The sequence below is a fragment of the Vulpes vulpes genome, chromosome 6 (assembly GCF_048418805.1).
Source record: "Vulpes vulpes isolate BD-2025 chromosome 6, VulVul3, whole genome shotgun sequence".
Taxonomy (NCBI): domain Eukaryota; kingdom Metazoa; phylum Chordata; class Mammalia; order Carnivora; family Canidae; genus Vulpes; species Vulpes vulpes.
The window spans coordinates 69,531,093-69,555,227 of NC_132785.1; the positions used below are offsets into that span (position 1 = coordinate 69,531,093).

The 24,135-nt window shown below is 34.7% G+C and overlaps 1 long non-coding RNA gene across 1 annotated transcript in view; it reads right to left on the minus strand.

Annotated features, from left to right (window-relative positions):
* Positions 1-3,914: 3,914 nt before the first annotated feature.
* The window catches only part of LOC112926577 (uncharacterized), a 459,344-nt gene continuing 439,123 nt past the window's right edge, over positions 3,915-24,135 (minus strand). Inside the window, exon 8 of the long non-coding RNA XR_012002121.1 lies at positions 3,915-4,093. This is a non-coding gene — a long non-coding RNA (uncharacterized lncRNA). The remainder of the gene's footprint in view (positions 4,094-24,135) is intronic.

Sequence of the window (24,135 nt, forward strand, 5' to 3'; positions counted from 1 at the left end):
ATTACAGGGAAGAACTAAGGCATCCGGACTAAAGCAAAGGTACTCTGAGTTAAGGCATAAACTTTCATTTCCACGCTACCCAATTTGTGGGCTCTGCAAACCGAATACTTCGAAGACGATAGGAAAATAAGCATATCCTACAGACTGCTTAAGAGGTGGTCCCTACTTGAATCTAACCTGAGGAAGTGCACAGGATTGCCTGGGAAGTAGGGAAATGAGAAACGAACAAAAGTTTAAATTCAATCTTTCCAGGAAAGTGTAATAGAGGAAATTTTGCTCCAACCTTTTGTTATGCTTTTTATTTGACATTCACACTTATCTATTTAGGGTACTGTGATGCTGTAACAAGCTTTTTCTTTCTTTCTATCTCTTTTTTTTTTTTTAACTAGATATACTAGAGTGAAATTTGTGGCTCTACTTACCATTGTTCATTCAGGATAGCTGTGGCTTTGAGGCGTTATGGTATCCTGGCAGATAAATTTCAGTAGTAAATCCTTATACTGAAAAATATACTTGAGAAAATTATGCTCTATACACAAAAGCCAACTTAAGTTTCAATCTCTGTTGTTTTTAATTCTCTCTCTTTCAAAATATCAAAGTCTTTCAAATGGTAACATGGTTAAATTCTTTGCCAAATCCTATGTGTTAAAATGAAGGTGTTTTTGAGTCATCAAAGCTTATAAAAAGACCTTTAACAAGTAAACAGCTTCACTCTCTCTCTCTCTCTCTCTCTCTCTCTTTTTTTAAACTGGAAGATGTGGTATAAGAAAACACATTCATGGACACCATATGTGAATCAAGTTTCATCCCAAGATTTTGAGATTTTTGAGAATTCCTAGAAAATGAGAGCTTTACATTTATAGTCTGAAGAAGCTCAGTCAGTGCCACTATTTTCCTCCTGATGTACATACATGATTTATACTGACTCATACTGATTTGTATGCATGTATAAAACTCAAGGTGTTTTATTTTGGTCATTCTGTTGAAAAATCTTTGATAATCTTGTTTCAGAAGAAAGAGGCCATCACTAGTTCAGGAACATGAAAAATAATCATTACTCCAGGATCTCTACTGTCATGTCAAGATTAACTTATATTGTTCTTGTGCTGTGATAAACTATCAACTTTTTTCCCAAGTGAGTTTTAGAATATACACTTAAATAATCAGGACTTTGTGACATTAGGAGAATAAAGCAATAGATACCAATGGGAAGAGCAAGTATTTTAGAGAATGATACTTATATTTGATATACATATTAGTGTGCTAGGTTAATTGCGCTCTCGAGGATGCATTTTAAGATTTTTCTTTCTTTGTGTCATTGAAGGAAAACTAAAATTAAAGGGACAGAATAGAAGGAGATAATGGCCAGACTGGATAAGGCAAGTTTAAACTTCTGAGCAAGAATTATTTTCTAAGTCTCACAGTTTCTGTAGATATTTTCACATTTCTGTAGTTCCAATAAGCTAACAAATGGTTGTTTGTAAACATGCTTTACTTTATTTAAAGTCCGTGCACTGTAGAAATCCAAGAGTTGGCAGGGGTTTGAATACCCTTTGGTAGAAACCCACTTTTTCTTATTAATACATGGTAATTTATCACCATTAAGTATACGATCCTTCTGGAAAAAAATTGATGCACATTGCTCTCTAGACTATAATTTCAGTGTTCATGATATTAATCTTTAATTAAATTACAGTGATTTTATAAATGTATATCCTTAATTAAATTATACCATGCGCTTAAAGAAGAAATGGCTACAGCATGATTAAAACATGTTTAAAAATGTACCACTGAATTTTGAATGCTGTCTGTCATCCCCAAAGTATGACTAACTAGGCTTCAGAAATGACTAGAAAGTCAACTGAAAAATTGCCAAGTAAAACTGTTTGGCTCTTTAAAGAACTGTGCATTAAAATTTTGGACAGTTTCTCTATTAAATCTAAATATACTTCTTATAGTATATACAGTATTACATTTCTAAATTAATTGCCATACTCCCATTTGTTAAAGAATTTCACTCCATGTGAAAAGCAAGGTCTCACTAGATGTGAATTTTACACTGCGCTAGATCAATCCCAATACCAGTAAATGGATATTATTAAACAGCATGGGGTAGTGCAAACTGGGAAAGAAAACTTGTAGTGTGCTGCCTTTGAGCAGACCTGGCTTGCATGCTGTGACAGGGCAATTGTCGACATGCTTTTTCATGCCAATCTGCAGCTTTTTCAACTCTAGATGCTATGGCAACCAGGGTTTAACAGACTAAGCAGCTAACAAGCTTCCCTGATGGAATTGTCTGGTTGTGTGATTGCCTTGTCTTAGGGAAAATATAAAATAGAATGAAGACGCTTGTGGACATTTGTCAAACTGATTATAATTTGGACAGTTGAATCATAATTGTCTGTTGTGTGCTGTACAGTAGTGACATATGCTATTTTCCACGTTCCTTGCAGAGTACACCACTGCATTCCCGCATAGGCTACGTTTCCCTTGGGAACAATGGGTCCTGGTTGCTGTGGGTTTGGTGCAACATGGCAGTCCGCATCTCACACCAGATCCTCTGGGAAAGAAAAGAGCAGTGAACGGTTCTAATTTTTTTCTCTTTGAAAAGGCTTGTGTTTGATTTGAACTATATTTGTATGAATATAATAAACACAAGTTGATGTGAAAAGATATTTCTCTTTTATAGAATGTTCATGTTCATAGGGTAAGTTGCAGATCAAAATATGCAGGTGAATTAATTTGTTATTTATGATTGGGCATAATTTTAGTTCTTTGGGAATATTGATTTTTTAAATTTGCAACCACTTAAACATGTATTTGTGTCACCAATCATATGCATAATTTAAAACACTGAGGAAATAATCAAGCTTCTCTGATGGAATGGTCTTGTTTTAATACTGCCTTGTCCTATTGAAAATGAATAGAAGATAGTGTCTTTATTGTTTTAAATGATTAAAAGCCTACTAATAAAATTTCAATCCCTTTAAACAGTCAAAGGCATTGCATTTTCAAGATCATTTGATATCAAATCTTTTTTTTTTTTTCTTGAAAGGGATACATCTTTTAAAACACTAAAATCATAAGAACAAACATTTCAAATGAAATGCAAGTTTTCACAGCACAAAATTTCCATTTCCATTTTATGGATAGACATTTTAAATAAAATGAACTATTTTTCCAGACAACCTTACTAATTATTTTCTAGGACATTGTGGGATAGATTATGTTATACTTGGGAAAAATCAATGTTATGTCATGAGGATGAAACTTTGATGATGTTTTCAGTAGGCTCTGAATTAGTTGAGGTTTAAGTAGAAGTTGAGGCTAACAAGATTTTGGCAAGTGCATAGCAAGAGTGCAAATGATTGTGTTAGCTTATCCATCGTGGCCACATCTCACCAACCACAGAGTTCTGCTGGTTTTTTGTTTTCTTATTTCAATTTTAAAATACTTCTGATAGATGCCTTTACTTTGAGACACCAAGGCCTTCAATAAAAGTAGGGTTCCTCCTTCCTCTCTTTCAGAAAAAGGGGTAGCAATCTGAGTTGCCTTTTAAAAAAAACCTTCAGAGTCACATACATGACTTATGTCTAGATGGTGCAATTCCTAGAACAGGTCCATTTCTAGTTTGAAAGACCTATTCTTTTCCTTAACCAGAAAGATCTCAGCCTGAGAACACCTTCTTCTATGCTGAGTGGTGCACCCAAGAAGGGTGAGAGATGAAATTGGGAACATTTTGTTCTCTTCATAAAGAAGCTTCTCTAGCCTAAGCTGTAAAAAATATTTTTGCAGAGTTACGGTATACTGAAATTAGTGAGCCAAGAGTTACTGCCATAAAACCTTATTTTATCTTGAGCGTCAATCATTTTTCATAAAAATAGTCTTTATTTACTGGGCTGCCCAGGTCTTACCTTCTAATTCTTAGTTTTGAAATTAGCCTCTTTTATGAGTCGCCTTTGTGCTGGCCACATTCTCCTCATCAGGCGGTGTTGAACTGAAGAGACCTCTGTTCCGTTTATTTCCATGAAGAATGTAACTTTTTCCTCTTCTAATGGGGAGCTTCCCTTGAGCCAGGCTACAGTAATGTCACCTGAAATGGAGGAAAATCATATGTTTTCAGTCGAATGAGAATTTTGATTCTGCTCTTTCTTTGGAATAGCAAGAATTCAGACTTGATAGATGTTACTTTTGAACTCATTAAAACTCTTTTCAGTAGATTCAAACTTGCAACATGATAGATGAGTTTAAAGAACTATGCTTGAAAGCAAAGTCATTCTTTCAGTCACTACAGAGCAGAGATGAGAGTCAGGGTGCTTTATATTAGTTCAATGACAACTTTCCAAAGGATTAAGGAAAATTATGGTTCAAGGTACAAGTATTCTCCTTCTCACTTGGGAAATAAAAGCATATAAAGAGATGATATTTACTCAGTTACTAAAGCAAACTCCAGCAATGTCCAGTGGTCAACCTTAGTTTGTGAAACATTTTATAGCTACAAAACGTGCTTTATACCCACTTTTTGGAGTTATCATCTATCATCTGAAATAGGCCAAGGTTGATAAGACCATTTTAAAGCTTAGAATAAAATGAAAACCTTGAGTTTATGTATTTGCTCAAGAGGATATCTAATTACAAAAACAGGCATGTTTAAAAAAATATTTTCCTTTTTTATTCCTAAACGTCACCGGGAATTATAATATGCCATTAGTTCTGTAGCATTAAGGTCAATGCTTCATTTTGAAGGTATCATAAGCTATACCATCTGTACAATCCCTTATAGTGGCTTTTTGGCAAAAAATCTTCTCATTCTTCTATTAAACTAAGGCACTAAATTATGGCATTTGTAACAAAAACATTACATGGAAGTCATTAACATTTTAGTATAAATTAGTTCCAAACCACTATCATCCTACCAAAGTCCCATTTGGCAGTTCAGTAGAGAGTCACCTCCAACTCCTTACTCAGCCACATACTTCTATGCAAAATTCACAACCTGAGAGACAGTAGGGGTGGGGATGGCAGAGAAGGGCAGCGATGATGGTGGTGGGCTATTCCTCTCAAGCAGCTTAGAAGTACCTGACTTCTAAGTCAGTGAAGTGAGCAAAGATTAAAAATAGAAGTGAAACTTGTTCCTGGAAACAAGCATATCTCCTCCTGGAGTATGTCAGAAGGGGAATTTTGAGGAAAAGATAAAGTGTGCAATAACAAGTATGCACTAAGATCTAGCAGCACTCGAGTATTTTTGCAAATGTGACTACTCTCAAAGTCGCAGGCAAGAAACGTGATGTTTAGCCTTTGAGTAATTTTTTTCCCCATAAGGTAGAGTTGGACTCTACCTTATGGGAGTGATATTCACTTAAGTTACTAGACCTCTAGCAACCAGGAGAGGTTACTGCTATGTTGTGGAAACCTATGACTTTTAAAATGTCCCCGCTCAAGGTCCATATTTTTCCAATAATAGATGAATGCATATCTTAAATGGATTTTTGTTTCATATAAAATTTTCAGTTGAGCTAAGCTTTCTAAAATATATCATATGGAGAAAAGTTAGGTTTTTTTCCCTAGAGTGTAGAGTAAGCTTTCTTGGCTACACACTGCTGCTTATCCCCTTGGCAGGCTGAAGAGTCTACTGTATCAGTGAAACTAATTAATTGGGTAAATATTCTTTTGAGAATTCTGGTCAACGACCGGTACATTTGGAGTGATACTGGAAGACACTGTAGGGAGATGGTGGGCTATGGAGGACAGAGGTGTGGAGAGGCAGGTACAGTGATCGCCCGAGGATACAACCACAGAGGTAGCTACAAGCCTTGTCTTTTCTCATGAAGGCATTCTGTTCACATTAGCCTCAGAAGGATTAACAGTTAAATATCTTCAATCAGATTCAGAAATATTGAAGCAGTTTTTTGACATTTATAGCTCTGAAGTTTACCCGCATACAACATTCAGCCTCTTTCTGAGTTTCTTCTTCCTTTAATGTGAGTAGGGGTTAAAAATGAAATCTTTCCTTATTATTCCTAAAATAATTCACAAAAAAAAAAAACATTAGGAAGTTACTTTAAAATATCTAGTTGTAATAGCGGCATTTTTTTAACTTTCAAAACTCTTTTTCCTCCTAAAGAACAAAAACAAAATTAACATAATGATAATAATAGTGTTAAACATAAGCATATTAATGAAAATAGGTAACATTTACTCAGCACCTACTATATTCTGGGTTTCCTTTTAATGATTTGAAAGTAATCCTCTCAATAATCCTAAGAGGAAGGTATTATCCTTTCTAGTATATAGATGACGAAACAGGCATTAGAGAAGTCACTGATTCGCTTGATGTCACACGTCTAGTAAGTGTAGAACAGGTATCTTAACCTAGTGTACCTGATTCCAGTGCCAGGACTCTTAACTCTCAGAAATCCTCTCTTGGTAATTCAAAAGCCATTTTCTAATGCCAGGTACTTATGAGTAGATTTCACTGCATGTGTTTACTACACTCAATGAAGATGGCAAAGTTTGTGTCCTGACATCATCTGATTGTGTGTCCATGACGCTTATTCTTAGGCAGAACACTTTGCAGAGTACTAAACAGAGTACAGTTAAGTAAAGTCAATAGTAAAACTGTATCAATATAACTATACTTATGTGGCATGATAATAATGCCATTTTTGGGGTACCCACAATGCTCTTGATATTGTCCTAGGTGCTTCAGTGATGCTTATGCCAACACCATAAAGGAGGTACTAGTATCCCTATTTGCATATAACACTGAGGCATAAAGAAATTTTCAAATAAAGTTAGTAAATGACTAGAAATGAGTTTCTAACCAAGGTATATCTGAAGACACAGCTTTCTCCCAAGGTTTAATATACCTAAACCTAGGCATTTTATATTTTAGAATTCACAAATTGTGGAAATGGGAATTTAAACCTTTCTCCAGTCTTACTGGTGGTCAACTTAAAAGGAAAAGTGAAGCCATTTGTGACTTCATAGAGGTAGTATAGATTCAGTCTTTTATCTTTACCCTGTAGTATGGGTGACAATTTACACATAACATGTAAAAAAAATATAGTTACTGTTATTATGTACTGATCTTGTTCTGGAGCCTAAGCCCTGTTGTTGAAAGAAACAAGTTTTAGTTTGTTAATTATAGATAGCTCATTTCTTCCAGTTTAAAACAGTTGTCATGGTTGTAAAACATGTCCATGTATTCTTCTAAAGGGATACTTCTCTCTTCAAAAGGTGGAACCTAATTCCCCTCCCCTGAATGTATGCTGGCTTAGTGACTTGCTTCCAAAGTAAAGAATATGGTGGAATTGACAACGTGTAACTTCTGAGTTTAAGACTTAAAGGCATTGTAGTTTCTTCTTTGCTCTTTCTCTGGTGTCACTCACTTTGAGGGAAGCCAAGTGCCATGTTATGAGGATACTCAAAAGCCACAGAGAGACCCATGTGGCAAGGAACTGAGGCCTTTAGCCAATAGTTAGTGAGAAGTGAGGCCTCCTGCCAACAGCCATGTGAATGAGCTTGGAAGCAGATCCTGAAGCCAGAATCAAACTTCAGAAGACAGAAGCCTTGGCTGACATTTTGTTTGCAATCTTATGTGAGACCTAGAGCCAGAAGCACCCAGCTAAACCTTTCTGAAATTACTGAGCCATATAGATTTCGAGATAATAAGTGTTTGTTATTTTAAACCACTGAGGTTTGGTGCAATTTGTTGCACAGAAATACATAATTAATATAGTAGTCTCTGTAGGGTAAAATTCACTCAATTTTATATTCAAACTACCTGATAGGTTTAGCTCTCCCAAGTTCCTCAGAGTGTCTCCTTCTCCACCTACCTTTCAAGATGGAAGCTTTCTAGAGGAGACCTTAAAATGGACGTGTCTTGTACCATTCTCTAAGGCTCTGTCCCAGGTAGAAAGAACCTGGTCACTTTTTAAAAATGAAGTCCACTGAGGGACTCATTCCATTTGAACATCATTCTGGAATCTCCTCCTTCTGATGGTGAACTTGGTAATGACATACCATCAGTCTTTGCCTGTAGGCCTCCTCTGATCTACTTGCATTTTCAGCTGTTGAAGATATGAAAACTTTGGATGACCTACATATCAGGTGTGGGCCCCAAGAAACCTATTGCTCTTCCCCCACAGACTGTTCCTAACCTTTAGCACTTGAAGGACCATACTTTCAGTGCCCAATTTGATGTGGAGTTTGTTTAAGATTCTAAAAGTTTTCCAAGGATATAATCCCGAGGACATAGGACCAAATTCTTTCACTAGGAATCTCTTAAAATTTTTTTCAGAAAATGTGAAATACTGGAAATAGACTAAATGCCCACATATAAGAAACTAATTGAATAAACTATGATACATCTACACAATGGAGTAGTATGCATCTATAAATAAGAATGAGTAAGATATTTTCAGGATATATTGTTCCATGATAAAAGCAAAAAGTTATCTATAGTATATGACCATTTAAGCGAGAAGAAAGTATAAGAAAATATACATGCATCTGCTCATCTGTAGAAAAGACACATTCGAAAGATAAAACAGAAACAAAGAAGACTGATTACATACAGGGGTGTATGTAATGGGAACATAGTGTAAGGTTGAAGAAGACACAATGCTTTTGTGAATATACATTCTTAGTAGCTTTTATTTTGAGAATCATGATATGGTTTTGCATACCTCCCAAATAAATGATTGAATAAACTAGGATGTGAGTAGAACCCAGAATGGAAACAAGTAGTACCAAGTGGGCCCAATTATATTATAAATGAATAAAATAACCACAGTGAAGAGGGTGCGGATAAAGGAAGGAATGTAAGTAATTTCAGAAAGCTGTATTTTGACTAAATATAGTAACATTAAAAACAAAAAAAAACAAGCTTTCCACAAATGTCATATTCTGTATAATAAATTCGTGTCTAACATGGATATACATCAGTAATTCTAAAATTATTTTATGTTCATACTAGGGTTTGAATAAATGAGCTGATATATTATTTATAATAAGAGCCATGTTTCTTTACTGTCAGAGAAAGAGGTTATAAACGAAAATGAGGAAAGACTGAAATGAACCCTGTCATGTTAAATTAGAATAAAAAGTATCAGTATAAACTCATAATTTTAACATATATTATACATATTAATATATATGTAACGATGGATACAGAAATAAACAGGCATGTTCATGTGTTATTTTACATAAATATATTTCCCAGCTCTGTTCTCTGAGAGGGCCTAGAAACCACAATATCGCTAGTAGCAATGAGCACACTTAGCTTTTAAATATTGGACTCTAAGTATCACTTTCCAATGAAAGGGAGTGGGGCTCTTTGGAGAAATGGCTGATTCCAGGAAGGACCAGGGCAGGGAAAATACAAGATGAGACTGGAATATTTTGAGGTAACAGAAAGTACTCATAAAATGATGGAGGCATCCCCCCAAAAAACCCCACAAAAAACGTATGAAGAGCTCCCAATGGCCAAAGTTGGGCTGATTGTAAAACAATTCAAATAAAGCTGGATTTGAATTGAACCTCTAGATTAAAATAATTATCAATGACTACACAGATATAAATATATAAATGGAATAGTAAATAAATATGAGAGTACTTTCCTTTACAGCAGGGTATATATTAATAAATCTCCAAGGAATAAGGGTAATAGAAAATTACCATTAAACAAAACATCACAGTAGTATTTGTTGTATCTACTCATCTGTATACATGTTCAAACCATCAGTGACTGCTAAAATTAGTGAGTGATGAGAAATAGGGTATTTACATAGTTTTAAAGTGTTTCCTCACAATATATTTATTACAAAGTGAAAGTATTAAGATTACAATGAAGCTTAGCAGACATGATTTAGCCATGTGATTAGAGTTAATGTTATCATCAGTAATAAAATACAATGCCATCATATAGCCCATTAGATGATGTATTGAGAAGCATATAGCATCACTTCAGTCTTATTTTTTGGCAAAAAAATTGTAACATCTAACTTGTCACTTGAAATTATAACATCTAAAATTGTAACTCTCATTATGAGAAAGCATAAAATAAACAAAAATTGAGGGACATTCTAAAAAATAACTGGCATGTACTTTCCAAAAGTGTTAAGAACATGAAATACTAAGAAACTGTCACAGATTGAAGAACCCTAAAGTGACATGACAACTAAATTCAATATGGGACTTGGATTGGGTACTGGACAAGAAAAAAAGATATTAGGGAAAAACTAGCAAAATTCTAATAAGGTCTGTATATTAGTTAATGTTACAGTATCACTATTAGTTTCTTGGCTTTAATAATTAGACTACGCTTACATAAGATGGTCACATTTAGGAAGCTCGGTGAAGAGTGTACAAGAATTTTCTGTACTGTTTGCACAACTCTAAGTCTAAATTATTTTTTTAATGTTAAAAAAAACTTGGCAGAAGTCAAACTCTAGTGAATTTGCCTCAGCTAAAATAATCCAAGTAATTTGAGAGAATGCTTTCAGTATGTGTCAAGGTTAGTTGGATCCAATGGTCTGAAAAAGAGTATCATGTCAATTGAACTACCACAGGTTAAACTGGTGTTCTGGCCAAATTGAAATCAATAGTCTTTATGTGACTCAACACACACACACACACACACACACACACACACACACACACACAATTATATATCACTCCTGGGTCCCCTTCACTCTCTGGAGAATGGGGGAGTGATAAGAAAGGATCTTCAAAATTGACTTCATGTCTTTCCCTTTATTCTGTCTTTCTAACTTCCTCCCATAGGGAGGGAAGGCTTTCTTAAATTTCCCAGTCCCTGTCTCCTTCCATGCCCTCTTCCCTTCCTTTGGCATTCACTCTATCCTTTATTGGGACAAAGGAGCAAAAGTGTTTCAGGGAAGGAAACTCACAGATGAGTACCTCTCGATTTGCATAGAGATGTACTTAAAAATATTACCCCTGTCTGCTTATAGACTGCTCTGGACATTTTAATACCTGATCATTCTCCTGAGTTAGTTCTTGAAGTCTATCTTCCTGGCTATACTGTAATGTCATTGAAGGTCAGATTGAGATCTTACACATCATTTGAACCCCCAAACCATGCAGCACTAACTAGTCAGGGCGTATTTTGTTGACTGTTTGAAGTAGATGATCACAAATCATTTTGGGTATAGTATTAAAGAAGAGTGGAGGACAGATCTATGAAGAGCCGAGTCCATGGTTCAACTTCCTGCTTGTTTTTTAAAGGTTTGACAATCTTTTGGAAAAGTTTGCTCATTGTCCACTTTAAATTTGCCTCTTTAGAAAGGTTTTCAGTTATGGAAAAGCATCAGACATAGCCTCTAAAGATCATACATATTATAAATAACTTCAGGATCCTCTATGTGAAAATGACAAATAAAATATGTTGTAGTTTGAGGGCATATGGACTGAAAAAGCTATTCATGACCTGAAGCTATTCATGCTTCAAAATTTTTTTTTTTAAAAAACACTGTTTCTATCATAAGAATCCCATCTACATCCTTTGAAATGTGAGCAATTTAAAGAAATTTTTATTTAAATCTAATATGGGATCAAAAGGTGACTGTAGACAAATAGAGTAATACACGTGAAAATTTAATAGCATACAATATTAGAGTTTGTTGAGAAATCAAAACCTTTGAGTCAAATATATAGCCATTTTGGCAGGTACAGAGAAGAGAGAAATGTGAAAATATTTACTTTAAAGACATCAGGATTTTATTTTCTAATTTTTATAACTTTTAAAGTATGATTTGTGTGTGTGTGTGTGTGTGTGTGTGCGCGCGCGCGTGCACTGAGATGCTAAGAATGAGCTTGTATTTTTACAGGATTATATACTTTAATCTCACTGAAAATTCTAAATTCACACTGAACAGAAATGGTAAACTATTTGCTGGAAAAAAGAGGACATCTCATCTTGAAGGTATCGGTTACTTTTGCAAGCCATCTTGAGAACATTGCTATTTTTTATAAAAACTTTTCTTTTTTCCAATATTACATCGTAGGTGGGCAATAGTGATTTCCCCCTTAATGTTCCCTATTTTGGAGGTAGAGTTTACTGTGAAAACATAACTTTTGGACAATTTAATTTAGGGTAAATAGTTGCAATTTGGATATTTATGGTATTTTGAAAGACAAAACAACTGTTAATTACTTGCAAAATTCTCTCACCCAATTATGGGTGGTTATGCTTGTGAAAGAGAAAACATATTTTAGCTTTACTGGGTATTGTTTGTGTATGAGAATAGCAATGTCAATCCCAGACCGATTATTAGGTGCTCCTTCAACTGAGAGACACCTTCCCTCTATCATATCTTTGGTAGCTAATTGAATGTTTGTCAGATTTTTTTTATTGCTAAATATTACAATTGCAACATTTAGCATTATAAACGTTATTGATAATTAAGAAATAATTTACTCTTACTGTTTAAATACTTAGGAAGAGATGAATTGTTACTATGTTGAATGTATAATTAAACATAAAGGGGACATATTTGGGTGGGAACAGAAGCTGTAAAACAATAAATTATTCAGCTTGTTCCTAGTATACGAAACAAGTGTACCCTTGTGTCAATTGACCAAGGAGTTTACACTCAAGATGGAAACAAGTAATGAAAAGATAGTACTGCTTATATAACATAGTGATGATGAATGGTGATAGCTAACATACACTAAGGACTCCCAAGTAAGTTTTATTTAGCTTACAAAAAATTGAATCAAAGTTTAATGGATTATCAGAAATAACAGCATCAGTATCGTCATTTTCAGTAAGAGTAATAAAGTTAGAAATGTGTTTTATATTCCTTAAAGTTCTTTAATTTCAAAAGGTTTAGTCATCCTGCTTCATATTCAAGAATTTGTATGCTTCCTTTAATTATGATTTTTATATGTTTTCTCTTGTTGTTATCCTATGTGTATTATATACAATGCAAATGCACATAAAATAGTTGCAAGCAACAATGATTGGTTTTAATTTTCAAGCTCTTCTGAGGTAAGAGCTGCAATTGAAGAATTTATATTTTGAAGATAGTTTTGTGATATTATAGGAATCAAAATTCTCTTTTCATATAGGAGTATTTCCCTGCACTACCTACTCAACTTAGTCTGTTATTTCCTAGTTTGAGAGTATGAGCAAAAATACTGTACCAGGTTAGATGCATTTCTGATTTACTCTGGTAAAAAATATATATAAAGGAGATGATGCAGCCAAACATGTTAAAAATGATACCTAGCCTGTATTTTAGTGTTTAATATATGCCAGGCACTGTTACGTGGATTTTATCAGTTAGTCTAATCTTCTCTGGTAGTTCATGTTATCATCATCATCATCACATTTTATAAATAAAGACAAGTATTTAGAGAGGTGAAGCAATTTTCCCAAGGTGACACACAGTAAAAATGTTAGAGCAGGATTTAAATCCAAGCATTCTAGCTTTCCAGTGCATGCTACATTATTAACATCTTACTGAATATATGCAAGATAAAGTCATTTGAATGCTCAGATGAGATACACTTATCAAATTATTACCTAAACAGAGTCTCTGCGTATGTCACTCCAGTATAAAGGGCAACTTAACACTGTGGGTAGATTCTAAAAAGTTGATCATTTATTTCTAACAAGTTTCGTTCATACCAAATAGGGACACTTTCCAACAGTAGATAATAGCTTTAGGATGGCTGTTTAAAATGGTGATTTCGAGGATGCCTAGGTGGCTCAGCAATGGAGCATCTGCCTTCAGCTCAGGGTGTGATACTGGGGTCTCATGATCAAGTCCCACATCAGACTCCCTGCGTGGGGCTGGCTTCTCCCTCTGCCTGTGTTTCTGCCTCTCATTCTCTGTGTCTTTCACGAATAAATAAAAATGATGGTTTCAGTGAAATGAGTCTGGGAGAGGCTGGGTACAGTGATTCAGCAAACCCCAGTGGTGCATGATCATGTCAACTTTAGTGTATATGCTATCCCAGAAATGGGAATTACTTTGTATTCTTCCTCAGATTTGGGTCTCCTGCTTTAGATCAGACCAATCAAGACAATGTGAAATCTTAGGAGAACATTTCAGATATGCTAATTCTGGACCAATTTCTTGGAAAGAGTATGGTATCCAGCGTTATATTCAAAATGTGTGACATCAATGCTTGTCCTCCTTTAAGTAAATTCCCTGTTCAAACTGTCCCCTTTTACTTTTCAGGGTTTCTTGCCTGAAACCAGTTGTGTATCTGAATAATACAAATAAGTTAAGAATGTAATTTTTTGGCATTAATAATTCATGCACTGCAGGTGTGTTAGCAAAGAAAAATAAGTTAGCAACAAGTTTTTAGGTTTAGAGACGTGGCTACATGATAAACATCCACTGAGAGTTCTTGGTCATATACTTAAAAATCTATAGCAGAATCCTCCGGTAGGGTAGTTTAATCTCCAGGTACTGGGTCTGGGTTTAACTTGGGATACAAATTCAGGTTCACTGTGCTAAAGGCCAAATGTCTGATCTCTTCTGACAGCAGCATTAGAAAGAGTCTTCACATTTGGTTAAACATAGATGGCAGGAAGTAATGGAGCATAGCCATGTAATGGTGTGAGGAGGAAAGTAGAAACCTACTCAAGATCTATTCAAGAAAGAGATATTACAAACACACTTCAAAGATCACATGCTGGAGTGTCTGAAATATCTTAGTGCTCAAGAATAAAAGATGATGGAAAACTCTTAGGCTGCTTCTCTGTTTATGAAAGCCAGGGCTTGCCAAATTCCACCCACTTCTATGGCACTCTCCCCAAATAAATAAATTTTGTTTCTATAAGTAGGAATTCATTACCACTGTCATGAAATACATTCTTGCTAAAAATTGGGAATATGGACTTGTATTTTGAGATTGAGATTAAAAATGATTAAATTTAATGACACTTTAAAATTGTAGCTTTAATTAACATGTTAGTCCCTCAGTACCAAAACTTATAAATGTTTTTTATTCAGTTATATTGTATCAATACTATCAATACTAGTAAATAAATGTTAGCAACAGTAAATAAAGCAAAGTTAAATAAAGTTTTGATAATTTAAATAGGTCTGTAATTAGTTTCATGATATAAAAGGGCAAAAGGAAAGAAATATTACCTTCATATTCTATATTTTCACTATAGGTAAGTCAGTTTCATATTATTAATATGAATCATGTTATTAAAGAGATTATAAGGTTTGTAGGTGAATGTAAGTATGTGATAGTTTCTTTCTTTCTTTCTTTTTTTTTTTGAGAGAGACAGAGGAGAAGGAGCATGAGTGGGGGTGGAAGGAGAGGAGGGGCAGAGAGAGAGAGAAAGAAAAAAAAGAGAGAATCTTAAGCAGGCTCCATGCTCGGCACCCAGCCTGATGTGAGGCTTGATCCCATAACCCTGAGACCATGACCTGAGCCAAAATCGAGAGTCGGAGGCTCAATCAACTAAAGCCACCCAGATGCCTCAACATAAGTTTTATTTTTTAATAGAAAGATTAAATTTCTCAATTAATGTTTGGCAAGAAATGCCTTCTTGATTTTTTAAGTTAGTGTCAAGTGAGTCCTTTTTGAGAAATATTCTCTATATACACCAGGAAAAAAAAGCCTGAAATTTCAAATATAAATAAAATATGAGTTTAAAAAATCCTACCGTAGGATTGAAATAGTTTATCTCAATTGAATTAGACCAATTCAATCAATCAGTCAGTCAACAAACACCTGTAGTGCACACATTCTTTCCAGACACTTCATATGATGACAGCAAGGAGCCATCAGTTAGGAACATGGTCTTCACCTCTGCAGAGCTAGCGATAAAGACTGGCTACTTGATCTACTTTACCTTTAATTAGGAGTAAAATAAGGCTTTGTCTTAAAATACACACTGTTTAGTAAATAGCATGGATTACATATTGAAAAAAGCATTTGAGGCTCTGAATTACACTTTTTTTTAGGTGTGTTGGTGTCATGAAAGGGGTTGAAATTAAACAAACTTCTCATTTTATAGTTTTAAAACAATGACAGTATTAAAAATATGTAACATTCTATAAAAATTAAAACATGAATATAATTTTGACCATTTAAAAATTCAACTTGTACTTGATTCTCTGAAGTAGCTGGTGTACAATGGGCCTATGCAATATCAATGTGCTCAGTGATAGAGAAGATGGTAATTGTGTACTAAGGGAATGTAGGCTGTATTTTGATGATGTGGTCAATTACTTGGCCTTTGTGAACATTCATGGAATAATTGGTTTTATTTAATAAGTCCGTTTATGAAAATAGTCACTGTTGTACATTGGTGCTTATCAAAAGCATTTTTCCTTGAAGAGATTGCACATGCAAAGCACCAAACTACCAATTAATGTAATTTGTTTAGAGCTATTTTTCTTTCTGTACCATCAAGGCATTAGCTATCAAAGGTGAATGGTAAAATATCCAGCCCCAAATGGGTTGTATGGCTACCCCAACAGCTTAAACAAAGACAGAGAATACACATGTGTTACATTTACCCAGATTTTTCCTTTAACTGAAGCTTTTAAACTAAGATTGATAGAAAACAGTGTTTAGGAAGAAATAATGCATACTGATTTATATAAAATGCTATTTGCTGTATTTTTCTTTTTGTATTAGCTTTAATGAATATATATACCTTTTTATTTTGTGGTACCCTACCATTAAATGATACCATCATTTTTTTTCCTGCTTAAATAAATTCAAATTCTTGTCACCTACTATCTGTACAGGAAGATTTGAGACATTATTCCTAATTGAGATTTTTACTGAATATCTTTTAAAGATAAATTTGTTTTATTCTTTCACCCACTATTTAAAAGGATTTTCACATTTTTATCTTCTAAAGGAATTGTCAATGAGAAACTAAAACTGCATAGACTATACATTAAAATCACTTTAGTTTTTAAGCTGTCATGAACTGTTTCAAAAAATGCTAAGTTGCTATTGTTTAATGTCTGTCATTTTATAATGCTTTAGAAGTTATCTATCCTGTAAAATTATTAACTGATGCTAAAATTGCCTTGTAAGTATTAGGACAATAGCAATTTTGTAACAGCTGGGACACTGCCAATGTAAGATAAGTACATTTTGCTCTGTAGATTCATAAAGTGCTTTGAAATGGTTTGTAACTGATGGATGGATGCATTTTCTAAGTGTAGAAAGCAATATTTTGTAGAAGGAAATGGCTTGAAAGCTGACACACATGCATGCAAATGCCATTCTCTTCAGTAAGTAATTTGCTTTTTCTTTCAAAAGCATAAATGGCATAGTTAGACACATTATTTTGTATATTGCACATAACAATACAAGATGCACAAAAACAGCAAGTACAAAACATTTCATATTGATAGAAGAACCCATGGCTGTGGTATATGATTAGCATAAATGTATACACACTGAAGTAATGCCTTCAGGATTAAAAAGTGAAACTGAAAAAAATAGGAAAGTTCGACTAAACTTCAGGAATGGCAATATTTATTATGCTTTCCCTCTTTTAACTTCATTGTGCTACTTGATTGGAATGCTAGATCACTTTAAATGGATATGTTTTCCTTTAAGCTCTAAATATTAATCAGGGTGCCTCTGCAGAGTTACAAAGCTCTCATATTGTTCTGCATACCTACTTAGGATGGCTAACATTTTTTCAGCTTTTTAAAAGTAAAAGTGAATGATATCTTTTCCTGTACTACGAGTGTTCACACAGGACTAGTTGTTTGTCAAGTTAAAGTTGTTCTGTGGCCTGAATTGGGTGTTTAAACGCTTTTTACGTATAGTTCCTGTTGTATCCTGAGTACCTAGAAGAGACCGGCAGAAAGTATATAACCGATCTACATTCGCATCATGAACTTCTGAAAGCCTGTACAAAGAAGACCAAGTCTGAATTGTCTTTCAGAAACACGTGATTTAAAACTTCCCTTAGCAACTCTGTATTTGTTAAAGAATGCAAACTTTGGAGTCAGGCTGGTTGGGTTTGAGTCCTGGAATCAACATTATCAGCCTTATGAACTTATGCCGACTTTACACTTTGCTGAGCTCCAGTTTCCTGCTTTATGTGACATGAAGAAAGTAACATCCACTTCTCAAGGTTGTTATGAGGAGCCAATCTATATAAAGTGCTTTTGCACAGTGTCAGGCACCTGTTAGCCCTTGATAAATTATAGCTTTTGCATATGAAATTATTATTGTCAAACCTCTATCAGTAATCACATTATTATTTTGTTTGCTGTATCAATACAGAATTATCTCAGTTCCTTAAAATGTCCTCAGTTTCTTCCTTGATTTGGACAGTTTCTGTGAAAATCACTTCTATTAATTCAACTTATTAATGGGAATAGCATATGGTCAGAGAGGAAACCACACCCTCAAGCTTTAACATGCTTTTAATTTTATTTAACTGAGTCAAATTTTTTCCTCTTTGATACATATTTCTTTCAACATGTTCAAAGGAAATAAAGAAATTAATAAAACCGGGATTGCTCAGCGGTTTAGCGCCTGCCTTCGGCCCAGGGCATGATCCTTGAAGTCCCGGGATCAAGTCTCAAGTCGGGCTCCCTGTGTGGAGCCTGCTTCTCTCTCTCCCTCTGCCTCTGCCTCTCTCTCTGTGTCTCTCATGAACAAATAAATAAAATCTTAAAAAAAATAAAGAAATTAATAAAACCTACTGGTTTGGGTCATATTTTGGATGACAGTAAGGCAAATTTCCAATTTGTACTTTGAAATGTGCCCCTTGTTAGGTGTTTTATCTCAGAGATCAGATATTAGAGCACCTGGACATCTTTGGCCCCAACGGTTAGTAGAAGACATTATACAGCATGAATTAATTAACAGGTGTCTGAAACAGTGAAATTCTTTACCTTCTCATAAGGTGAATTCAGTACTTTACCTGCCAGATTTTGTCACAAAGATATGCCAGAGGAATGCTTTTAGGCCACAGGTGTTTACATCTGAGTTATTTCCTCTTGAGGCCTCTGATGGGACGCCTTAACGTAAAGACTCTTGACATAAGAATGGAAACAAATATTGGTCCTTTGATGGAAAATCTTATAGGCCGATTTTGAAGACTTAACAATTTTATGGATTTGGTAAAACATACAGCTTATTGAATACCTATAGTATTTCATGCTTAAGAAATTTTGTCTTTTATTTTATTCATATACTTTTTTATTTTACTTTGCTATACGTTTAACTCTTGGTGAGGAAGTCTGTGGTTTATACATATAGTTTCAGTTAGAGCTGTGCCGCTTGGTGTTTGCAGTATCCCATGTATCATTATAATAGTACTCCTCCAAATCCTTCATGTGTACAAGTGGCACAAGAGTATTTTCCTAACTAACTTTATGTCAGATGGACGTCATATAAATTCATTACCATAAGCCCAAAGCTCCTCAGTAAATATCAAAAGTGTTTAGTGATGTCCTTGATCATGGTCCTAGAGTTAAGGTCACCTACTTTTTCTATTATTGGTATGGGTTCACTGAGGAATAATTGTACTTTTCTACTGACCACCTTCCTCCTTAGCAAATTCATCTGATAGAGGGAAAGATCACATTATCCTTAGAGAAGATTTTTAATCTCAAAACCCTGTCACTTACAACCTGGGTTTCTTGGGTATTTATATCCTATAACCAGCCACGGCAGACTTTGGACACAGTGATACTATCATGGATATTTTTATACTCTGTCATTTTGTGGATAAATCTACTGGAACAACATAAATTTGTCCATGCCTTTCTTATCTTTGATTTCATGAGCTTTGGGATAACCTATAATAATGGCGATTTAAATCCTTAGTTATTAATGCTTATATAAAAACTTTTACTACCTTGTGAAGTAAGTGTTGACAAGAAGCTTAATGACAGATGTTCCAGTGGAATAAACCAGTTTTGTATTCTTCTATCCCTTGTCTTTATGTCATTTGACTTAATACCACTTTTGTATGAGTTGGATAAATGACACTCTACTATAAATGACGAAAAGATAGGCATTCTTCCATATGTTGTGCATAAGATCTTAATTATCACAAACTTGCAGGGCTCTGACTTACGGGCTGATCCTGCTCTCTATTTATTTCCAGGAAAAAAAAATAGTGCTACCAAATTGCTTTTTTTTTTTTTTTTTTTACTGAAAAATAGATCTTTGAGGGGAGCCTGAATAGCTCAGTCAGTTAAACATCCAACTCTTGATCTCAGCTCAGGTCTTGATCTCAGGAGCATGAATTCAAGCCCAGCACTGAGCTCCACATTGGGTGTGGAGCCTACTAAATAAATAAATAATAAATAAATGAATAAATAATAAATAAAATCTTGAAAATCTTTTATCAGTGCTCATAGTTCTTCTTCATTAATTTTGACTGCTGCACAGTGTGGGTAGATAATATTTGCCATACTTCTACTGATAGACATTTAGGTTATTTACTGTTTTGTGGTACAATACTGCAATGAACCTCCTCATATGTCCCCTCTAGTGTACATGTATGGCTTTTCTTATGGTGCATAAAAATAGAGTTTACTAGTTTGTATAGATTCTGTCAAATTGACCTTTCAATTTATGCCCTCATGTTTGATATAGCATAGTACATATTTCTCTATGTATTAGACATACTGGAGATCAACTTTCTAATTCTTGCTAACCTGATGATGAGTTAAGATACTCTCCTTTGGAGCGCCTGGTTGGCTCAGGTGGTTAAAAATCTAACTTTTTTTTTTAAAGATTTATTTACTTGTTATGAGAGACAGGAGAGAGAGACAGAGAGACAGAGACAAAGACATAGGCAGAGGGAGAAGCAGGCTCTTTGCAGGAGCCCGATGCGGAACTCGATCCCAGATCCCGGGAGCCAAAAACAGACACTCAACGGGGGGGCCACCCAGGCGTCCCAAGCATTTAGTTTTTGATTTCCGCTGGGGTCATGATCTCAGAGTCCTGAGATCAAGCCCTACATTGGGCTTTGCACTCAGCATCGAGTCGGCTTGAGGACTCTCTCTCAAATAAATAAATCTTAAAAAAAATGCCCTCTCTTTTTTTTACTTATATTTCTCTTTTACGTTAATTTGATAATCTTTTATATGTTTATTTGACATGTATATTTATTCTTTTGTGATTTTCCTATTCACATTATTTGCATATTTTTCTGTGTTAGTCCACCCTACAAATGAACAGGAAAAAACTATCATTCAGTTGCATATCTTCATTATTGGACTGTATGTCTTTTCAACTTTGACTACAATTGGTGTCCTGTTAAACCATACAGACTGCCTTTAATTTGTAAGGTATAATTGAGTTCTCTGCACTTCGAATCTGTCTAAAGCTTGGTTTTGATAAAATATGTTTGGAAACTTAGTATTAAATATTTAGTCCCTTCCATTACTTACAGATATTTTAAATTTTATCTTTGGAAATGTCTAAGTAAGTTGTATTCTTTTGGCTACTGTGGCCTGAATTGATGGCAATTAGTTTTTTAAAAGGGTCCTATGAAAGGTATTACTTTAATGTTATAATTGTAACATCTATGGAAAAATTATGGCTGTTGTTCATTCTGTCATACTGTCAAGTTCGTGATCACTAAAACTATTTTTCAAATCTTGTTATCAGAAATGAACATTTTCTGAATAACTGCTTTTTAAAAAACGCCCATAGTTTAGTTTTCCTTCTTCATACTGGCTGCCAGAAAGTTAAGAGCAAAATTTATAGCCCATCAGAAGATAGGTCCAAAATAATTATTAACACACTTAATATATATATTAAAGTTTGTATACTTTTTTTACCTTTATTTCCCTGTCTTAATTTTCTTGTTTTTAAAAAAAGTATATTGCATATATAATTGTAAGTTATGTAAAGTTTTGCAAATGAATTTTATGTAAGTATATAGATAACAACCTGCTTTTAAACAGATGTTATATTGAAATTCATACTCTATTGTGCCAAAGCTTTAAAGTGTTGACTTGTGTATGAATTTTATATTGTACAAATGAAGGAAATGTCCTTAATTATTAAATAGAAAAAATATAAAATAAAGACAATTTTGTTCTTACACCTATTATATTTACCTTTTAATGATATATTAGTAAAAGATTTAGAAAGTGGCCAAAATCTGTGTTGACTGAGGTTATAAACATGTCTAAAAATTTTGTCATGGTGCCGTTTTCTTTCATAAACACATTGGCTCAGTTATTATTTAATAAAGTAAATGTTTTATAGGTATGAAAATCAACTATTAATAAGTAATAAAGTAGTGATTTGCAGTAATAGAAAGTAGATTTTAGGACCAGTTATTATAGGTGATTGTTGAGGATTAACTTGTGTTCCCCTGAGAGATATGTTAAATCCTAAATCCCAGTACTTATAGAAGTGGCTTTATTTAGAAATAGGGTAGTTGCAGATGTAAACAAGTTAGAATGAGGTCATAATAGATAGGAATCCTTATAAGAAGAGGCAAATCTGGACACTGACACATGGAGTATGCCATAAGTCTACAGAGGCAGAGGTAAGAATGATATATCCACAAACCATGGAATGCCAAGGATTTTAACCACCAGAAGTTAGGAAGATGCAAGGAAGGATCCTCCTCTAGAGCCTTTGGAGACAACACAGTCTTTTTTTTGTTTAAGATTTTATTTATTCATGAGAGAGAGACAAAGAGAGAGAGAGAGAGGCAGAGACACAGGCAGAGGGAGAAGCAGGTTCCACGCAGGGAACCCGACGTGGGACTCAATCCCTGGTCTCCAGGATCATGCTCTGCCTGGGCTGAAGGCCGCGTTAAACCTCTGAGCCACCCGGGCTGCCCTACAATCTTTTCTTTTTTTCTTTCTGAAATTTTATTTATTTATTTATTTTAAATAATAAACTTATTTTTTTTTATTGGTGTTCAATTTGCCAACATACAGAATAACACCCAGTGCTCATCCCGTCCAGTGCCCCCCTCAGTGCCCGTCTCCCAGTCACCCCCACCCCCCGCCCTCCTCCCCTTCCACCACCCCTAGTTCGTTTCCCAGAGTTAGGAGTCTTCATGTTCTGTCTCCCTTTTTGATATTTCCTACCCATTTCTTCTCCCTTCCCTTCTATTCCCTTTCACTATTATTTATATTCCCCAAGTAAATGAGAACATAAGCCTCCACCCCAAGATTGCTAGAACTCATACAGCAATTTGGTAGCGTGGCAGGATACAAAATCAATGCCCAGAAGTCAGTGGCATTTCTACACACTAACAATGAGACTGAAGAAAGAGAAATTAAGGAGTCAGTCCCATTTACAATTGCACCCCAAAGCATAAGATACCTAGGAATAAACCTAACCAAAGAGGTAAAGGATCTATACCCTAAGAACTACAGAACACTTCTGAAAGAAATTGAGGAAGACACAAAGAGATGGAAATATATTCCATGCTCATGGATTGGAAGAATTAATATTGTGAAAATGTCACTGTTACCCAGGGCAATTTACACGTTTAATGCAATCCCTATCAAAATACCATGGACTTTCTTCAGAGAGTTATGTTAAGATTTGTGAGGAATCAGAAAAGACCCCGAATAGCCAGGGGAATTTTAAAAAAGAAAACCATATCTGGGGGCATCACAATGCCAGATTTCAGGTTGTACTGCAAAGCTGTGTTCATCAAGACAGTGTGGTACTGGCACAAAAACAGACACACAGATCAATGGAACAGAATAGAGAACCCAGGAGTGGACCCTGAACTTTATGGTCAACTAATATTCGATAAAGGAGGAAAGACTATCCACTGGAAGAAAGACAGTCTCTTCATTAAATGGTGCTGGGAAAATTGGACATCCACATGCAGAAGAATGAAACTAGACCACTCTCACCATGCCCTACAATCTTGTCAACAATTTGATTTGGACTTCTAGTGCCTAGAATTAGGAGATAATAAATATCTGCTGCTTTGAGCCATCTAAGATTGTGGTAATTTGTTATGGCAGTCCTAGGAAACTCATGATGGTCAATATTTCTGTATATAATTATATTACAATCCAATGTCTAAGAGAGAACCTGACCAGGGACTAGTAAGATTTTGTGTTCTCCATTTTGTTTCTATACAAGTGAAATCATAAAAGATGCATGTTTGTGAATAATGAGACTAAAATGTTAAATTCTGATACC